The 8,549-nt window shown below is 44.3% G+C and overlaps 1 protein-coding gene across 1 annotated transcript in view; it reads right to left on the reverse strand.

Moving 5' to 3' along the window:
- The window catches only part of LOC143021451 (R-spondin-4-like), a 291,292-nt gene extending 287,242 nt beyond the window's left edge, over nt 1-4,050 (reverse strand). Inside the window, exon 1 of the mRNA XM_076178941.1 lies at nt 3,258-4,050. The gene's annotated coding sequence lies outside the window, so the exon portion shown is untranslated. The remainder of the gene's footprint in view (nt 1-3,257) is intronic.
- Nucleotides 4,051-8,549: the final 4,499 nt, after the last annotated feature.

Consider the following 8,549-nt stretch of genomic DNA (forward strand, 5'->3'; position numbering starts at 1 on the left):
TACTTGTTTATTTGCAAATAACTAGTCAGTTTTGTAATTATTTCTACTTTACATTTATTTTGGGGCCAATTCTTTAGTCACTTTTTGAACCATTGCTCTGGTTTGTCTCAACCTTCTTGACGAACCAATTGACTCGAGTGATCATTTGCTATTCTTTACTGGGTCCCGGTATGTCCCTTGGTACCATCTCGACAGTCATCGCGTTACAAGGACAGAACCTAGTGACACTACAACAGCTCCAAGTGTCTCGCAACAGTTATCAGTGACAGAGGGTCAAGACCCGAAAACCTCACAAGAACCGCGCAGTGACTCCGCTAAGAATGATGGTGAGACAACAACACCACAACGAAACATAAAATCAGACAATTGAAGGCAATTGTATCGTGTGCATACAAGACTTGGACCCGCACCGTAGTGTTATGATGAGGTACTCCTGAATAACATCCCAGACATCTCACATCTAGACCGCGTCAAACCAACAAACAAGTCCACCAAACCCTCCAGCTAACGAAGTCCTCTTCATCACTACGAAGAAGAAAAGAAAGTTTCGGTGGTACGGCCATGTAACGCGATCAAATGGCCTTGTAATGACTGTACTACAAGATACGGTAGAGTGGAGGAGGGGCTGATAATTGAAAGGATGGACAGGCAACATCAGGGAATGGACAGGCAAGACGTTCGTGGAGAAAGAATTAGGCTCCGGAAGGATGGAGAAGACTTCGGGGACTCCAACGAGAGGTAGAGAAGAAAAGCAAAGCAAGACCAGGTAGACTAGTATGATCAACAAATCTTTATAGAGTAGATTTCACTCCATGGTCTGTGCCAGTGATATGCACTATGAATAGAAGTAGTACAAGAATGGAACCCCGAGGAACTCCACTCGTAGTATCTGTCCAGTTGGTAATAATGAGCGCGATCACCTTAGTGCTACACCTTCTCACTAAGCTGAATGAAAGAACTGGGAGTTACATTAAAAATAAAAATGTCATCCAGTACGAGAGTGTTAACGAACAAGTGTTGTGTAGTGTAGTGTACTGTATCTTGCATTCACCGTTCACCGTACAGGTGAGTCTCCTTGGCTGACTAAAATCGTATGGAAGAATTTAAATGACTCCCCTACGGACCAGATTCACGTATTTTTTTTATGACTGGAAACTTATCTTTACTCAAAAAAAAAATGAGTGCAGTGCTGATCACTTCTAACTGCTTCTGTCCCTCCCTCCTCAAATATCACTTTTTTTAAAACCACTTAGACTTGATATAGTTCTAAGGATAGAAGGACTTGTTATCAATTTCTAAAGACATCAATGACAGTGAAAGGATTGCAGAGAGTGTGTCCCTCGGCTGGATAGAATCGCCTGTCCTTTAGTGTCGAAAATAGTTTGACATCGTGCAAGAGGTCGGTATATGTGTGACTTCTCAATGAATTGTTCTCTGCGCTGTAAAAATATGCCAAAGAACATTATAAATCTTTCAGATGTTACATATTTTGCGCTTTATTCAAAGTACACATTTTCTTGAATATAGGTCTTGCAAGTATGGGAGTCTCGGAAATAATGGATATAATTTTTTTTTAACGTTGTGTGTGTGTGTGTGTGTGTGTGTGTGTGTGTGTGTGTGTGTGTGTGTGTGTGTGCGTGCGTGTGTGTGCGTGTATGTGTGTGTTTGTCTGTGTGTTTGTGTCTCCCGTTCGGACAGGTATTCTGTGCACTAAGTAGATAGGGTATCACTAGGCAGTTGTTAATCTCGATTGGATTTTAACTCCTTTCGTGCAGGGTGGTACTTTTCCATGGGGATTATATCCATCGACGTAACACCCCCCATTCATTAATCCCTTGTATACTAGTATTACTTTTTCTCTTTTTTGAACGGGGGGGGAGCGTCGACAGGCTATCTCTTCTCCTTGGCACCCCATAAGTAGCAAAGAAATCATCCATAACGAAACAAAGTATCTCCAAAAATCTGTTCATGATCATGACAATATATCTGAAAATAAAAATTTCCCCTTTTCAGTGGGGGGAGCCAAGACTCTTTGAAAGATAAAGTAGAACATAAAGCTCCTCTCGAGCTTTGTGGAACAGAGTCGAAATCTAACTCAAACGTTCCACGCGGCGGCTGTCGAAGCTCGCTGAAGAAATAGTTTCGAAAAGAATCCCTCCAGGGAATATATATTTTTTTAGCCCAAAGATACTCAAAAATAAATCATCCACGGGTCTTTATCAAGGCAACAGGATCAGAGTACGAAAAAACTCCGAACTCTGAAATAGTACTTATAGACCCTGAGTATTTACTCTCGGAAACCTCTTTGGGAACGAAAACCTTCCCCAACCCCGAAGAAGTTCGAACCTCATCGAAAACTCAGAACTGCCCGAAACATCACTGCGCCACTTTGCTGGACCTTAAAACATCATCAGTTTTCACCAAGTCGCGGCAAAACTACGGCTCTTGAAGCTACCGAAGACCATCGATGGCCACCCGTAGAGGGCCATCTGGTCTTCGGCTGGAAGCTTACAGAAACCGCCGAAGAATTCCACGTTCTTGAAACGCTCACGCGAAACCCGATGACTGTCAGCAGTTGAGACCTCATGAACTCGCTGACATCTCACTGTGTTATCCCAGTTACTGTAGCATCCAGAAAACGCCGACAGCTCTTGATAGCACCTGACACTTTCACAATACCCATTCACCCTTCACCCTCCTAATCTCCAGCGACCAATACTTCGGGAATCCTTAAGGCTGCCATCTTCGTCATGAGATATCCATTCCAAGGAATTTTTGGAAACAGGATAGCGGATCCCCCATTTATAACATTAGGCCTGCAACCCCCTCCCTCCGCCTGCCTCATCCCAGTCACCTTCTCCTTTTGAATCACAGTGACCATCAGCCATGAAGAGTAAACGGCAAGATGGAAAGACGTAGATCTCTCACTTTCGACAAAATCCAACTTACGGGTGACTCTCCAGCGATGCCAGACTTGCCACGTGTAGACACATCCTCGGAAGAAGGTGTAGCATCAAGGCGATTGCACTTACATTATGAATTTTTTAAAACAAGAGATCATTTCTTCAAGTAACATAATAGCTATACGAATTTCCTTTGCTATTGTGTTGTGCGTGGCTTCTTTATCGCATGTCATGGTCATGGTATCCGTAGTACAAGCGACCTATTAGGCCGCCCTATTTCTGGAAAATGCTTGCTTTATAATCTTACAACAAAACTTTTTATTTATGTTAGGAAGACAACACTGCACAACTCACCCAAAAGGTGACCTTCCTGGGTCCTCCTTGTGTGTCCTCTGGCTCTTCTCAGTTGTTCTCAATTCTTGTCTTCCTTTGCCTGCTTGCTCTGCTTCTGTATACTCTATTGGCCTTTTCCTTCTGTGAGATCGTCTTATTTCTTTAAATATCCTCTCGTATCACGTGTCCTGTGTGGTCACCACCTGCCGGCGGTGGCACCGAGCCCCTCTCTCTCTCTCTCTCTCTCCTGTACGGGAGGCTACGCGTTCTCCTTCTCTCACGTCTTTCACTCTGCGCCTGTAAGTTGGCTACCCGTGCTTCCTCCTCGTCGTCACTGCTCTTGGGCGCATGCGCGGGTGAGGCGCGCGCCTGCCGTTTCCTTCTTCCCACGTCTTCTCCCTTTTGCCTCTCGTCACTTTTTTCCTACTGCCACCAGATTTTTTATTTGATACTTTGTTTTTTACTTTTATTACTTGTCACACTTCGTGTTCATTTATTTTGTCCTGTCACGGTAATTGTCACTCTTGATCATAGCTACTTGTTTCTCATGAACCCCCCTGTTTCCTGTTATCTTGCCAAACTCACTTCCATATAAGTACAATAACACGTATGGATGGTGATTTTCATATCTAGGTCATCACAACTTGTCTATTCGTTTCTATAGACTTATCTTTGTCACTCCATGGGTCCTGTTTTTAACCTTTCTGTCTCTTTCCTCTTGCTCATTTCTACGTCTCCTTTCAAAACACTTTTCATTTCATTATCTTCAACTTTCCCTATTTTTTCCACTACACTTAGTATAGTTGCCCCTTGGGTTATCGTTCACTCTGCTTCGTTCATTTCCCCTCCCCCCCGCGCCCCCCAATACACACCCCACTCTTTTTCCACCCCGTCACTTCCGGAGGGGTCCAGTACACTTCTTTAACTTTTTTTCACTTAACTTAGTCCATCGGTCACATGTGCTTTCTTAGCTGTTTCACAATACTTCGGTCAAGATATCCTAGATCATGTCAGACTTTTCCACATCACTTCGTTCATATCATCGTTAATGTTCAAGTCACTTTCTACTCTGGTTGAAATGTTGTTCAAAGCCAGGAGAGGTGGGTCATGTTAGCTGTTAACTTGTCGCATTGGACTGGACATTATAGTCTTTTTTCGTCTATAGTCACTGGCACAAGCCTCATCTGCCTCTGTCGAAACGAGGTTCCTCTCATTCATGAACTGTTGCCAGTTTCACCAAATAAGCAATTTCCCGTTTCATTCATATGCAGCGCTTCCGCGCAAGTCTCAGAAACTCAAGTCGGTAATGCGGACATGTGTATGATTTTCTTCTTCGTTCTACTTCATTCGATGTGTGATGGCTTTCTGGGCCGAAGCCCTACTGACGTCTCAGCCAAGTTTCGAGTATCTGTCGGCGCTGCCCGAGGGAGGAGGGAGAGGAGGGGAAGGGGGGGAGACGCCCCTCTTCTCTTAACTTCCCGCTGGCGGCCAGCCTGTTGACCGGAACAAGCCGTCTGCCGCTTGCAATAGATCAGCGGCCGCGATTGCATGATTAGGAGGAACACGACCTCGCGTGACAGACGACACGGGTCATCTGATGGTTGACACGGATGGCGTGACGGCCCCGTGCGTAATGCATTTGGTAATTGTTTGATAATGAAACGGCGATCCTCCTCTTTATTCTCATCATTGGCCAAGTCACGTGACGGTGATCGAGATGACCTCCGAGCCTCGTTTCCCCCGCTCCTCGTTGTGTAGTAACAGCAGGAGGGGGAGGGGGAGGAGGAGAAGGAGGAGAAGACGGCGGCGCTAGAGGATGTGAGGACTAGGAGGAGGAGGAGGGGGAGGTAGGAGGAGCTGCCACTATCGGTCCTCTCCCCACCACAGGTAGAACAACACTGTCCCACCAAGTGCTGGTTTCCTCGCTGTACCCTTCCCCTCGCCCGGCGCCCCCCTCGCCACTCGGCGCCCTCCTCTTCTCTCGCGCCGCGCCCCCCTCACCCGCGCTGCGCCCCCCTCCCCTCCGCCCGCCAGGCGCCATTGCGTCCATCTTGCCTCCCCGCGCCCTTGGGGCGCTGTTTCGTCTGTTGGGCACTTCGGTTCCCGCCCGGCGCCCTCTATCCCCTGCAGTCCCGTTACTCATTTTCTGTTCCTTTTCTCTGGCGGCGGCGGCTCCTACACTCGCGCGCGCGCACTTTCTTGGACCCACTTTACCGGTGAGTCTCCTTTTCCACTCCCATCTCGGGGTCCTCTTCGGCGCCCTCCTCCTTTTGTGGTGCCCATCGCCCCTCACAAACCCATTTTTCCCCTTCGTCCCCCTTCGCCCTCCTCGCGCCAGAGGTCCATTGTCGCTTCAGTGACCTTTGTTAGTGATCTCCAATTTAATGCTTACTTTGTTCTAGTTTGATCCCTTCCCGACCCGCCGATTCAGCCGCCCTCTTGTTCTTCCAGAACACAGTACCCCAGAACAGAAACTCACATTCCACCTACACCCTACATACCCAGCTACTCCCTTCGTCCTCCCCCCCTCGACTCTTCCCTCCCTCCTCCCCCTCCCCCCACTTGACCATGCCCTGTAGGTTTTCCATGACCTGAAAACAGGTTCCTTGTTGATACACAGGGCAAAGAGAAGACGACGAGAGTATAGGTATAAGAACGTCACCCACTCCCACACATTATTCTCCTTGTTGCTTTCCACGGGCAGGGACCCTATTATTGACCCTCCCTTATTCACCCCCTCTCCCCAATAGCTGCCCCTCGTCCTTCTTCTTCTGCCCTTTTGGTCTCTTAATGTCATCTGGCTCTCCGGACGGCTCCAGTCGGTCTTCGGCACCCCTTTCTTTCTCTTGGACGCTCCATTATGCATCGCGATGTCCCATCATCTCCCTGCTGACCCCTTCCTTATCCTTGAGCCCTTCTCTTTCCCCCAGTGACCCCGTAGTTTTCGGGAGCTTAGTCAGTCCTCGGCACCCGTCCACTCACCTATAACCCCTTCTTTCGATTGAATTTCCCTTCGTTCTTCCGACGCCCCTTCCTGGCGTTCCCTTCATTCTCTTGGCGTTCCCTTCATTTCCATGGCATCCTTCCCTTCTCACGACGCACCTTATCCCTCCCGATGTCACTTCGTTCACCCGACACCCCTTCACTCTTCTTCTACCCTTTCCTGCTTTCCTTTTGTCCTTCTGAAACAATTTCGTTCTCCTTGCGCCATTTCATACCCCTTTACTTGCCCATTAAAACTACGTCTTTCTTTCTCACCAAGTGTCTTTTTCCCTTTCTGCAGCTTCATCGTTCTCCTGCAACATCACAGCTTTCGGGACACATCTTCGGCTCATCAGGACCTCCGATAGAAGTTCCTATGAGTTGCTCAGCGTTAGCCAAAACATTTTTTTTTTTTTTTTTATATATAATTGTTCACTCGCACAAAATAGTTTTTTTTTTTTTAAGTAATTCTAACTTTGGAGTTAAAAAATTAATTCAGATGGCTTAAACGATATATATATATATATATATATATATATATATATATATATATATATATATATATAATATTATATCAGTAGTGGCATTTATAAATTAGATAAATTCATCAACAAAATTTGTAATCAGGTTGTAAGTGACCAAAAGTAATTTGGTGATTTGTGTTGTTCTCTAAGATTTATTCTTTTTCATTTGTGACTTTTTGTGCATTGCCAGTTCCTTTCCTAGTGTTTAGTCTCTTGTCTTATAAAACTTATTGTACTACTAATTTCATCTGTATTCCCCTGAAAATGTGAATAACACGAAAACGCTTGGGAATTACTGCTTCTATCCGATTTCCTTTGTGGTTACCAGCAAAAAAAAAAAGTGTGTGTATGTATATATATATATATATATATATACATGTATATACATATACATATATATATATACATATATATATTATATACATATATGTATATATTAATATGTATTGTTTATATATATACATTAGGGATATGACTTCTTTCAGATTTAAAAACCTATAGTGGCAAACGATGAACTTTTGCCTAAAAATCACAAAAATGCCCTTTTTTTTTTTTATCAAATTGTGAAAAAAAAAAATCCGCACCTAAGGTGATTTTGTATTAGGCTGAAGTATCAAAAGAAAATTCTGCCGTTTACAAAAGCATTTATTTGCAAATGAATATAATATACAGTAAACTTTAAAAATGCTTTTAAGTTTATAAGTTACTATTTGAGGCAACCACCGCGGAAGAAAGGGGACAACCCTCAAATTTGTCGGTTTTGAGTTGGAGGCACCAAGCTGTTGTTCAAGGGTGTAAAAGTCTTGTGAAAGGCCAAAGGATTTTCGACTATTATGGTGGTTAGAATAAGGCACAAATTCGCGTGATTTGGTGCGAAGCGTGGCGGTGCAGGATGCTGGGGACGAACCTGATGACCCCGATCAGAGAGAAGATGACATCCTGAACTACAATCGTTTGTCATTAAAATGTAACTGTAAATTCCATCACTACTGTGGCCACCAACTTTGTTCATGGGTGGTAGGATAGGGAATGGGTTGGTAAATCCGCTAAGGGCATTGTCAGGAACATAAAGGATTGTTCCTGACAATGAACTTAACTGTCTCAAGACAGTATAAAGGATGAGAGTCAACCATAACACATAAAAGATAACACATAAAATAACATACTACCTCTTATACCATACACTCTAAAAAATTACGGAGTAGGGGTGAATAAAATGCGGCCGTAACAAAAAATAAATCAATATTTTTATTAAAAACCACACGACATGACAGAACTACTCTATTTCTTTTGATGTATAATAGTTACACATTTAGACCGTTTTCCTTGTAATCAGCGATAAATTTTAAGCGCGATTATCTCAAAAGTAGATGCGTGTGGGTTGTCCTCCTTCCGCGGACGTATCCTCATTTATGAACTTATTGTTGAGATATTTGTCAGTTTTGCAAGTGCTGTGAAGCTCTTCCATCAGCTTCACAGCTCGCTCAGCCACCATATTTGACCAAGGCACATCAAGCACTGATCGTTCTTTTATCCAGTGGGTGGAAAAAAAATAAAGCCTTAGGACACTTCAATTAAGAAATAACAGCATGCAACTCATTGTGTCTTCTAAGTAGCTTTCGGCTGATCTCTCCATTTCGGAATGAGTAAAAAAGCAATCAATCTAAAGATTGCCCGTGGATTCCACTTGGTACTATGAAGGGAGGACACCTTCCGCCATATCATATGAGGCCATTTTCACTCCATGTGGTAGTACTTACATGCTTCACAGAGTTCAAAAAGAAACCTGAAGTCATCTCTTCAGGGT

The sequence above is a fragment of the Oratosquilla oratoria genome, chromosome 42 (genome assembly GCF_046742065.1).
Source record: "Oratosquilla oratoria isolate Oo_2021 chromosome 42, ASM4674206v1, whole genome shotgun sequence".
Lineage (NCBI taxonomy): Eukaryota > Metazoa > Arthropoda > Malacostraca > Stomatopoda > Squillidae > Oratosquilla > Oratosquilla oratoria.